Below are 12,464 nucleotides of genomic sequence, written 5' to 3' on the forward strand. Positions count from 1 at the left end.
GCCTTTGTTAGTCTTGTATTTTTGTTAAATGCTATTTCATTTACATGTTTCGGAGTACTATGATATCAACTTTTTTTTGAAATAGTAAACATGTGTGTTAAGGGGCCAGCTTAAGACCGCTTGCAGGAATTTTTCGCTGTGTTGATAACCTTGAGTTGATAACCTTGAGTTGTTTTATCCTCTTTGTTTTGGTTGTTGTCTCTTTGCCACATTCCCAATTTCCAATTTTACATGTGAAACAAGAGATGTTGATATACAAAATACAGCCCAATTTACCATACATGTATTTTACAAGATGCAAGCAACATTTTCAAATAACTTGCAAACAGTGATGATATAGAAGTTTTTGGTACAAGCGATTTTCAAGATAAATAACGGGTATATCAAACTTAACAATCACAGCATCACATGCAATTGACAGTACTCTTTTTTTTTCTCAGTAAAATGAAATACCTTTTTTGAATCATCGTCTCGAAAGAAGTTCTGAATATGTTTAAAAAAATACTCGGGTAAACATCCATCCATTCAGCCTTTAAAAATACATTTAAAGAATTAGTACTTAACTAAGATAAACCTTGAAAAAAGTTGTGCCGCTGTTATTCGATATTTAGCCATATATGTTTACATCTGTTTATACGTTTTGTATAAGGTAAACATGGTGCCATGTTTTTATATATCAGTTTCTCATGTAATTCACACCGTGTATAAGTACATGTAATACACTACAAATAGAATAAAGTTTATAACAGGAAAAAAATAAAATTTCCGCAACAATTGGTTTCCTATTCTGAATTATTAACTGTAAAATCGTATGAAAGTATTTATGAAATATCAGGTGATAACAGAGATAAAAAAAATTGACGGAAAATCTCGCAGAGGATCCTTTTATGGGTAATTAAATTTGCGTTTTTATCTTATTTATTTTTATGTGTTAATGCAAGTGTATTAAACGACCCTGTCATATAAATGAGATTTATAAGATAACTTTGTAAAAGATTAACAACCAACAGTGGATACGGTTATGTTGTAAACTAACATAATTATATCTATTTGCGAATTGAATAGGAATTAGGCTTTCAAAATCTATTTATAAAAACGCACGAATTTAAGCCAAAAACACCAAAATCTTAACAAAATTCTGTACTTTCTGGTTTTAAAACAACTGAATGGCAGAATTTTCTCAGCATGTGGATCTAGTACTGTACGAATACACATGGGACTAGGTTGCAAGGTACAGTAAACGTCTGCATGAAGACATGTCTAGGGTTTTTTTTATTATTGTTTCATGTCGCGTGCTTATGGGAAAAGATATCAAAAAGCGAGTTAACAGTTGACCTGGCCAGTTGTCCAAACCGAAAATTACGCATGTCCTCGGCGAGAGGGATGCCACTCAATTATGTTCGAACAAAAGACCATGATATCATTTCTATGAAAGAAATAAAATTACAAATACAATATATTATTTAAAACGAATTAAATTCAAAATTGATGCTAGATAGGCTTTAAAGAATCAATTACTCAACTAACGACGAGAAATGGCACACATTTGGTTGGAAAGCAATAAGTTCGACATGTTTTAATGTGAATTGGCGAAAAAACTGCGGCAATCTTATATCATACTAATGATATAAATGATAATAATACAAGAAAGGCTAATTTTAATACACTAGTACTATCAAATATATTATTTATTTATATACTTCTAAAGTCTTATAAATCTTCACATGGTTCTGGAGTTTTAATTTAAAAAGAACCCAGTTGTCCTTGTACAGTGTCTCGAGATAAGATATAAGAAAGACGTATATATATCAGGTATATTTGTCAAACATTTTGTATTGATTTAACACAACTGTAAATAACCAAAGTTCTTAAATCAGTAGATAAAATTTTGTCATTTAAATTGCATGTGACATTTGGTAATACAAATGCAAACAGTTACATCACAATACTGCATGGTTTACACCTCTTTAAAATATAACGAAATCTTAGAAACAATACAATGTTTTGAAACGATTTGTTTATTCTAACCAAAAGTGCAAATAGAATAGTTGATATTTATAAAACATATGTTTATTTAATCTTATCATCGATGTATTTATATGGTATAACAAAAGGTTGCTAAATGTCTACATGTCAACTGAAATATGAAGTGTTCCGTCCGGTTCATGATTATCCAAAATAAATCAACAATAATTGAATGTCCTAGCAAAACTTAGCCAAACTGAAACAGATACTTCTTATTATGACCCCCTTTTCATTATTTTAATATACATTAAAAAACAATCAAAATTACCAGAGAAATTAAAAACGACATTTGACTTTGAATAAATCAAATAGAGAGGCTCCATTCCCGAACACCTGGGGAATCAATATATGGGATAACTAAAGCATGTTTTCTCAAACGTTAACCTGTTTTCAATTGTTTTCTGCTTACAAATCCCAATCATAAACAAAAAATATGGTGTTCTCAGTTTTAGTATAGACTGCATGCTAATTAGTATGACTTTACTCATCTGATTATCTGTTCTAAATGGTCAAAATAAGAAAGACATACAAGTTGACAAACGTGATCTTATTGTATGAGCCTAAGAAGTACATATATGCTTCATGTTCCCACCGAACTTAAATTCAACACACCTTCATTTGGTTTACCATAAGCTCTTGGCCTACATACTTTTTAAAACTGAATGAACTGAGATTTATCGCATGTAACATTACTAATCCGTAAAGAACTAATCTGTTTTTACAGATTTAATCTGTGTATCAAATGTATTGTTTCTAGTTTTGTCTTTTGTTGAATCGTATTTACCGATAATCTTTTTTGAAAGAGGTAGGGTTTTGCTTATGTCTTTGTTGGCGATTTAATGCCCCTTACATCAACGAAGATACAATCTACCACGTACTTCCAAACGTAAAAACGTATCATTGTTAAAAGAGTTGATAAATCTTCTCGCCATTTGTCAATCATTTTTGTTTTTGAATAATTTACTTCACTGTAAGTTGATCTTCTTTTGCAGCAAAACGAAAATTAAATTACATAACAAATTCCAAATTTATTTCGAAAAAAGAAATTATTTGTCATAGCCAAAAGAAGTCTATGCTTTTTCAAAGTCTGACCGGATAACAGATTTTAGTCAAGAAGGCTGTACTAGTACTTAAAAAAAAGTTATGTATTGTGGCTTTCTTTTATCAATACAAACTCTATTATTGAACCTGAATCAAACATTGCAACAATCGACTGTCCTTCACTGTTCGAATACTTAAAAAAAATACAACTAGGGCCACTAGGTTATATTCCCTAATAAGATATAGTGAATGCCCTGAAAATTTGTGTCACGTAAGCTGCAAAGACCTTGACATTGACAGAAAGGAGATTATGGGGAGAATTGAGATATTGACTAATGTTCAATAAAAATTAAAAATCAAAACGATGATGTTCGACACAGTCTGCACAATATAGACAAACATCATTTAAGCTTCGTATATTTAGGTCCAGGTTTTTTCCGCCCTTAGCTCTTGGTCCAAAAACAATAACATAATATACTAAATTGATGCGACAAAAAGGACAAAAGGAAGAAACCCATAGTTTTCTTTGAAAATTAAAATAGTTAGAATACTGCGATACAAGCAAATTATCAATTTCCTATCCGCACTAGAAAAACATTTCCCGCGATACCTTTACAAAACACGCACAAGAACTGTATAATTTAAACATTTCTATTACCAAACTGACTTGTAAATATACAGCCTATCAGTAAATGGAACAATTTCATAAGTATTATAATTATAATACCAGAGTTCGGATTTGTATAGTCAATTATGTATATGGATGTACCAGATCAAGACTTAGTGTAAAACGAGATGTGTTCTTATCATATATGAATACTTTTTTTTAAACTAGAATGTGATTTAAAAAAGAATCAAATTGATAATATTTTCAAATAAGGTTATATGGGAAAATATTTTGGAATGCTAATTTCTTATTTTGTTTCTCTTTTAACAGACTATGTGCAATGGAGTGACTGCAGATTATAACTTTACAGATAGCAACACATTATTTTGATATTTTGGAATATTTTCAAGATGTCTTGGTTCAAATTTTGGAAAAAAACGTCGAAGTCGAAAGAAGAGGAATATAAGAAAGAGTTCCGTCGATCCGAATCACTCCGCTTGGCGGACGCTCAAACTGATGCAGAGAGAGAAAAGCAAAGATTAAAACATACATTGTCTATATCAAGATCAGGTAGATTCAAACAAAAGAAACGAGAAAGAGGTGGAATTCTAGATAAACCGGAATTCTATGGCGCTGAAACAGACAATAGTGAAAATAGTTCTCAAAACACACCGAACTCGTCAAACTTTCAAACAGGACAATCTCCCAAAAATTCGTGCAGAGACATGCGTCAAGTATCGCAAGTATCCACAAGAAACGCTCCGCGACCCCAAATGGTGTAGCGATAATTGTTATCTTTTTCAAGCATATCAGTGCCTTATGATTGACACATTTTGTGAACATAGAAATGTCTGTTGAAGACCAAAGTTGTGTGTGGTTGAGAGTTAGAATTTCTGTTATTCATCTGTGATTATGTATATATTACTATTTGCGTTAGACTAAGTGTTAATACGTTGAGAATAAACCACCCTTAGGTATGGCCAATTTCGCCTTAAAGAGAACATTTTAGTACATGGCAAATCTTAACTGAAAAGTACACAGTACTAAACTACGAAATTCGTTGCTTCAATAATTATTGGTTATGTATTCTGATGTTATTCGCTTGGGAAACTTGATTTCAAGAACATGTATTGCCCTTTCTTCCATTCAATTGGTGTTAGTAAGATTAGTTGAAATATCCCACTTTAATCGAATGTATTCTAAAAATTTCAATATTACAGGATATGAAAACTAATAATAAATAGTTCACACATAGTTTTACAAGAAAATTTTGACCTTAAGAGTGTTTTTCAAGTGCAAGAACAAAACGCACCAAACATGATTGAAATTATTATATTCAAATCAAGTACTTGCTTTTTCATTTTTTAAAATGTCATTTCTCATAGAATGTAACAAGTCTTCATATATGTTTAATATGTACTTTATATAGAAAATTTCATGTATTTGTAAAAACTCCATTACACATGACATGCGTCACCAGAACAATTGAGCATTTGGAACATGGTAAAACTAGTTAACAGTACCGAAACAAAATAAAAGCCTTAAACGAACAGATAGATCCGTCTTTTTTTAATACCTTTATTTCATTTTTTCAAACGTTGTCATTATTATCTACCCAGCTGTAACAGTAAATTGCGTATATTGTATACATAATTATTATACAAAAAAAAATTAGTATTTGATGAAAATTTTGTTCAGTACCCTTTTTTTAAATGTTCAAATACGACTAGGATCTCGGATCCCAGTATGAAAATAAACGAAAGAGATGAGTAAATGTAAGGACCCAAACAAACATACTGATTATCCAGTTGGTGACGTTTTAGATAATAGTTCAGTGGTTGTCTACGTCCCTTTAAAGGAAAAAAGAGGGTCTTGTTTTGATGTTGTTTTTGTTTTATTGGGTTTCATTTCTTGTGCTTACATTCTCCCAAGTCAAAATCATGAGTGTGTTATTATTTTGTAATTGTATCAATGAAATTATTGTTTAAAATGACCATTACATCATGCAGAAATCATAAGAAGTATTGTATTCTCCTTCGTATACATTCTAACTAAACACGACAATATCAGTGCAATTTTCTTTGTCCCATTATACATAGTTTAGATATTGTATACAGTTTATATGTAATTTAAAATAAGAAGCAAAATGTCATTAACTTATTCCAGTTTTCAAAGTTTCTTTGTTCTAAGAGGGAAACTAAAATTTCCATACATGTTTCAAAGTACGGTCTTCAACACGGAGCCTTGGCTCACACCAAACAACAAGCTATAAAGGGCCCTTAAATTACTAATGTAAAACCATTCAAACAGGAGAACCAACGGTCTAATCTATATAATAAACGAGAAACGAGAAACACGTATAAATTACATAAACAAACGACAACTACTGTACCACTAGTTTACATTTAATTTTCCTTTTGCATCAATGTGCTTTAATTTCAGTGCTTTGAATAATAATATAGTGCTTAATAAAAAAAATATACAATTATATCACAATCTATATGAAAATGATTTACTGTGAACAGAATTATGAAATTACTACATGTACTTTGTATTTTAACTGTCTCATATTTGATGATGTTATGCATAATTCATTTCATTTTGATTTGTCTTAGTTAATTTTTGATGTTTTATATGATTCATATTCCATATTGAAGAGGTACGATTTCGTACATATTTCAAGAAAATGTGATTTATATCATGTCCAATAATGAAATATAGAAATACCCTGTATTATTGAGTTTATTTATGCTTTTCATTAAATCCATTTGTTATATTTTTCTGCCAATGTACAACCAATACTACTTTGAACAAAATGCCAGCAACCAAAACCATTTTGTACAAGAAATCGTGATTAGAAATTGAAGTTGCATCTTTTTTGACAACCAAGAATATAAAATTTGCCTTGAAAAGATAACTATTTTAGATATAACAAGGTTATACGAAGTAAAATTTGAAAAAGGTTAAAAAGGTAAAATGTACCTTCTCACCCTAGATGAAATGTCATTCCCCTTCTAAATAATTCTTACATCTTTTTAAAATATATTCCATATCCTTATCTTTTGTAACTTGCACATCATATGTAGTAGTGATGAAGTTAATATATTTGATATTTTCATTATTATAATAGATTTTAAGTTCAATTATCGGAATGATTTAACGAGTCTATGGTAGATTTGCTGTATCATTAAAATATTAACCTTTTAATAAAAGCACAAAGCAGCGATAAAAATTAAAATATTACACAGAAAGTTAATCTGCATTTTACATTAAGTTCATTTTACATCTTATCAATAAGGTATTATATTGTAATAATTCTTGTACGGAACAGTAATCCTTATGTTAATGTGTATAATGAAAAAATCAAGCCAGACTTGTCAGTTTAAACAAATCGACACATTAAATATTCGAAGCATTTAGCATTTTCTTTGTCGTATAGAAAGTGTTTACCCGTTTATGAATCAAGGGAAGTTAGAAACTCACATCAACTCTGAATTAGTATCCTTCAATATGAGTGTTATGGAGTAGTAGTAAACATTTCATTATTACAAAAGTACATACCAGTTTATATATATAGTGTAAAATAGATCACAAGTTATCATAGTTTGACTGTCCCTTTGGTATCTTTCGTCACTCTTTTATCAAATGGATAGTCAAACTCGTAAGTCGGAGACAAATTGACAAAGCCATAGTAAAGTTCTAACAACCGAAAGATAATCAACAGTATTGATCTCTTCAAAAAATAATATAGATAATTGAAGACTGAGCGTAACGACCCATACAAGAAAGGGTGGGTGTGATTTCAGGTTATAAGAAAGGAAGAGTAAGCAGACCCTTCTCGACTATTGACACCACCGTGTTGCTCATCGAAGTTAAAGTACAAATTCGGTAATACTATGTCTAGATCGGAGACGTCAAACTGTATTTAAGAATTGAATGCTTCTTTTTGTAAATTTATTGGGGTGTAAAAGCGTTGACCGAAGTACATTTTGTATGAAGCGTCATACTAAAAATGTGCGCACGGTCAACGCTTTTACAACCCTATAAAGTTACAAAAAGAAGCATTCAATACTTATAATTACATTTTTTTAGCTATGATCATGAAAACACGAATTTTATAAATTTTGTATGTTATTCACCTGTGCACTTTATTGTGGGACCACGTGCTATCATGAATGAAAAGTTTTATTGAGTGATGCAATTGCTTACGGAATAACAAGTGATTTGCCGTTAGCCAATCAAAATAAAGTATTATTATGAAACATACATCTAATGTAATTATAATTAGGTGCAAATCTTTTAAAGTCATAAGAAACGAGTGACCAGTGAAAAATAATGTTCTTCCAATTCTTGAACCAATGCATACAAACATCATAAACTTAGTCTTCTGTGCACGAATTTATCATTTTTTTCGTGTAAATTTCGAATTATCGTCAATTTTTTTTCTCAATCGGTCATTGTTGTTGTGGAAAATATGGAGGGTAATTAAAATTTGTGTTTTGAATCCGAAGTTTAACGATTGTCACCTGTTTGTCAACAATCGACAAAAAATCAACAAAAAGGCATGGAAATTGAGCACGTGTTTACGAGATGGGTCACACTGAGGTCTCTTTGCATACGGAAAATATGTCGGGGCAATTGCTTCCCTGGAAGGAAGCAATGATAATAAAGTAAACTTATAAAAAAAACATGCATTATTTTTTTTATTTGAGGTTTCTTATGACTTTTTAAGTATAAACTTGGTTTGGTTAGGTTTTTCTAAAAAAAAAAAAAATTTTTTTCATTGTTATGTAACTGTTGGCCTCAAGCAAACGGTTTACGAAGTTTTTCAAGAAGGGTCAATGCATACATTGTGACATCGGTGTATAAGTTCTTATTACCTAAGAAAGAACTTGATATATGTCTCTATTTGGCACGGATATCATCCATTGTTGAGCGTTATCAAAATTCATGTCGGTGTAAACTTAAAATAACCATATAACAGGGGTAGCCAGTACATTATATTTCTTAGGGAAAATAAGCTTTCTTCAATTGCCAATGCACAATACACATATATTATGTGTCATTTTGTTAAACAGTCTCATTAGTGACAATACACTGAGTTTAGCTATCTTATCCGCCATTGAAATGAATCATCTAGACCATAATAAGTCCAAATCTTTTCTTATTCATTCGAGCGATTGCCATTATAGGTGACAAGGTTAACATGGTTGTTATCCATATTCAATCGGAGGAATTGTCAATTGTTTTACACAATTCAATTTGATTTTAAAAATTGTCCATACATATATGTGGTAGACAAACACCATGGATTTTTTGTCACAAAAAAGTATTACAAAAAAAAATTCACGGATAATGTTTTTGTTTTTGTACAAGTCATATATGTTTGACAAATATACCAAGTAGACAACACAATTTGCATATTTTAACTTTTAACTTTATTCTCAAGTTTCATTTTAAAATGAAAATGTAAACCGTATTTAAAGTTTGATGAGACAGCCATTGACAGATGTCATACTGGGTAGTTATATTGGAATTCGTCCAAATGGCCATCAAGCCTGAAATAAATATACTTAAACATTTATTGAATAGCGACTTGATTGAAGAGTAATGTAAGTTCATTCAGATAATTGTAATATTACTTTATAGTTAGTTACACTATAGCCCAAAAAGTGACGAGTTATAGGCCCCACTGTGCTGTTCTAGCTAAATACGCTTTGTTTTTGTTTTTATTTGGTATTGTTGTTGTTGTTGGGTTTTTCATTTGTTGTAGTTGACATTGGGTATTTGGGGAGGGTTGGGGATCGCTACAACTGTAAGCCAGCTTATGAAGAAACAGATATTTGTTGAATACTGTTGCAGTTAAAAAAAAAGGTATCTTATCAACCCTTGATGTATGTTCCGGAGATTCAAATAATAAGAATTGAACCAACAAAACACCCCGAATCGAGATATGTTATGAGTAAACACAGGCTTTATATAAAAAAAAAGGCCAGCAATATCAAATCCTTATTAATGAAAATAGCCTTCAGATATGACAACCGATATCACTTATTATGCACAAGAAAATGCAACAGCTTTAATCTAGTTTTCCATGCAAGTTAGAATCAGCATCACGACAGGTGACATATGTGGAGCAGGATCTGCTTACCCTTCCGAAGCACATGCGATCAGCTCTTGTTATTGGTTCTCCGTCTTTAGTTTTCTGTGTTGTGTTTTGTGTACTATTGACTGTCTGTTCATCTTTTTCTATTTTAGCCATGGCGTTGTCAGTTTATTTTCGACATGAGTTTTTTAAAGGTCTCTCGCTTTAGAATAATGTTAAGGTCCATTATGTTGTACACCATGAATTTAATTTTGACATCGTTGAGCACAAATCTAATAATATTTAATTTACAAGTAGGCGGTCAACCTCTTGTTTTCCATTTTTTTATGCGTTATCGTCGAAATCTTCATTTGTTTACATTATCTTTTTAAAAAGTATTGATATCTGACTCTTTAGTATAATTTTTATTGCAATCTATACACTTATGTTACATACAATATGTTAACACATTTTGTGACAAAAGAATAATAGTTTGTATGTTGTTTATTATCATACTTAATGCAAATTTATTCTTCATATTAAGTTTATCCGTTGTAATTCACGATTCAAAACTCATTCATGAAGTTTAGGCTAAGAACAAGTTTATTGACCGGAAATTAATTTCTGTAGGGATAAAGACTATGCTCTAATAACCCCATTTCTGAATATTGTTCATGTTTTTCATTGAAAACAGTATGAAATGTTTATGCCTGTATGAATAAATGATGTACAAGATCACGAATTATCAAATATGTGATTTCTCCGTTAACGTTGAATGAACGAAAACATCATTTTTGAAGATAGAAAATCAAAACAAAGTTAAGTTAACTAACACTCCACAATTGTTGTTACTATAGAAAGCTACCAAAAAGGTTATAAAAATAACTACAAATGACAATTGGTAAAATACAAAGTGAATAAAATTGGCATTTTCTACTTCTTTTATTACCAGGCATATTTAGTAAGAGAAAATATTATATTTGTCGGATGGCAGTCAGAATAATGTATACAAGCAGGGTATTTATTTGTACTAACTTAAACCTTGTTAACCAATACATTGAATTTTCAATTCAACCAGTCCCGTGTAAAGCAGGGTAATTCTATGTCATCGTTCTGAATATAGATATAATGTTTGCCACTGTACGTTAAAAATTCATAAGTCAATCAATTAATCTAGTTGGTATATTTTGTTCCTTTTCTTACATAACATGTATACATGAACATGTATATATATATTTATTTAAAAAATAGAAAGAAAAAAAATTCTGATACATCGAAAAAGTATTTCATTGAGATCATTGTATTAGTTCTGCCGCCTTTTCACGGATCATTTATATCTATCTTGTCTGGTCTCAGTTACTGTGCTAATCATTGCTACCCATGAAAGGACAGACTGTCTTATAAAGGTAAGGAATGATTATATATGCATACATGTCTGACATGTATGCATATATACTCATGCCTTACCTTTATACATTTTATCGAGGAACTCCTGTCCGGTGGAATATAAAATTAAAATTTAGTGGTACATGTATGATTGTCAAAGCTACATTTATCCACCAGAGATCAAAGACATCAAATCACATATATCGTTTGCAACTATAATAGCTAGGTCACCGCACGACCTTCATTAACACGCAAAAACAATTATACCTCCTTAGCGAGTTATAAAAGTCCTCAAAATGGCAAATGTAAATTAACCCTTTATCAACATATCTTTATAATCAAGCAGAATATTGATCTTCAACCACAATTAATGAAACACAACAGATCCACCACACCTTTGTTATTCAAAATTATGGCCAAACACAGCAATTAAAGTTGGGCATATACATGGTTACAAAGGATTCATATTTTCAAAACTTATGAGGGTATAGATGGCGATTTACAGAATAGAGAATAATGGGCAAAAATAGATAGAATATATAATTATGTAGTGCTAAAATATAAAGAACGGAGAAGATTGGACAAACAGTATAATTAATAGAGAAGAATCGCCTGAAAAAATAAAAAATACACCAATGATTGTCCCAGATCTGTAATAATCCAGACCCTAATTTATAATGCAATTATATAAAGTGCTTGAATTGGTGATTAAAACACTGATTTGATAAAAGAAAGGATATTAATATGTGATGACTGTGACGCAAGCATTTGATAAAAGGACGAAAAATTGACCCAGGATATATAGAATTGACTCTTCGTATCTTTTATTTCTGTATTTTTAATTAAATATAGATCGCATGAGAACAATCACAAAATCAAGAAAGACAGTACAGTAACTGACAACGACATCCACCGATGATATAAGAGTCTTTAAATTGTCGTTATTTAACTATTACCTGTACCCTATCTTTCAGACATTTATTCGAATTCGATGTTCCCGCCGATTACGCAATGTTCCGTTGTTACTTAAATATAATCGAGTGAAAAGACAGTAACAAGATGTTAAATAGCTTTAACGACAGCCAGTAATGAATCTTTTGACAACTGAATATAGGTATCATGTTATACAACTCAATTCAAATATGATATCTAAACTAACAGAAAATCGGGATTCATTACTGAATCAAACCTACATTTGAAATATGAGAACGATGGAGTTATCTCTCTTTGTCCAAATCTAGCTAATATTCTGTACAAAAATGACATTTCTGTTTTATGCAAGTTTAAAGTTTTTTTATACAATCAATACAATCTGATTAG

Source organism: Mytilus trossulus, chromosome 2, assembly GCF_036588685.1.
Source record: "Mytilus trossulus isolate FHL-02 chromosome 2, PNRI_Mtr1.1.1.hap1, whole genome shotgun sequence".
In the NCBI taxonomy this organism is placed as follows: Eukaryota; Metazoa; Mollusca; class Bivalvia; order Mytilida; family Mytilidae; genus Mytilus; species Mytilus trossulus.